The 774-nt window shown below is 39.9% G+C and overlaps 1 pseudogene; it reads left to right on the plus strand.

Moving 5' to 3' along the window:
- The first annotated feature begins 91 nt into the window (after nt 1–91).
- LOC117797943 lies at nt 92–770 on the plus strand (annotated as a pseudogene).
- Nucleotides 771–774: the final 4 nt, after the last annotated feature.

A 774-nucleotide genomic window follows, 5' to 3' on the forward strand; every position in this document is an offset into this window, starting at 1 on the left:
GAGAGGCGGAAGTAAAGCCATCTAGCGAATACTAATACAATCCAGGTTGAGGGCCAGCAGTTTTCCAGCTCTTCAGGAGAAATGCAACATCCTCTCTCTTTAAGACAAGCTAGCATTCCAAAAGGTTTGGGATACCTGACCATTATGGCACCAAGAAACTTCTTGTGTATGAGGAGTAACTTTCTCTTGGGTTCAAGATGTTGGATGATCCGATTTTCAGCAGAAATCCTGCTTAAATCAGTTTCATTTAGGCTTTTTAGTGTGAAGTGTGGTAAGGCAGACAGCAAGTCTTCGGAGAATGAAGAATTATTGAATAACTTACTTAGGATGGGAGTAGATGTTGACATGGCAAGAAAACGACAGCCTGGAGTTTTTAATAGGATGGGAACTAAAGAGCAGGACCTGAAGATGTTCCTTCTATCCAAAGGAGCTAGCAAAGAAGTGGTTGCTAGCATTATATCAAGATATCCACGAGCCATAACACGCACACATGAAAGTCTTTCAAAACGGTGGGATCTGTGGAGAAGAATAATGACATCAGACCTTGAAATTGTAAATATTTTGGAACGTTCCTCTGAATCTTTTTTTCGGTCCAATAATAACCTAAACTGAGAGAATAATATAAAGTTCCTCTATTCAGTCGGATTGCCACATAAATGCCTTTGTCGATTATTGACCAATGCCCACGTACCTTCTCCAACAATCTAGATCTGAATAAACAGATGATTGAATTTTTGCAAGAAGTCTGTTTGTCTTTGGGTCACAATAAGCCCA

Source organism: Ailuropoda melanoleuca, unplaced genomic scaffold (assembly GCF_002007445.2).
Source record: "Ailuropoda melanoleuca isolate Jingjing unplaced genomic scaffold, ASM200744v2 unplaced-scaffold19515, whole genome shotgun sequence".
In the NCBI taxonomy this organism is placed as follows: Eukaryota; Metazoa; Chordata; class Mammalia; order Carnivora; family Ursidae; genus Ailuropoda; species Ailuropoda melanoleuca.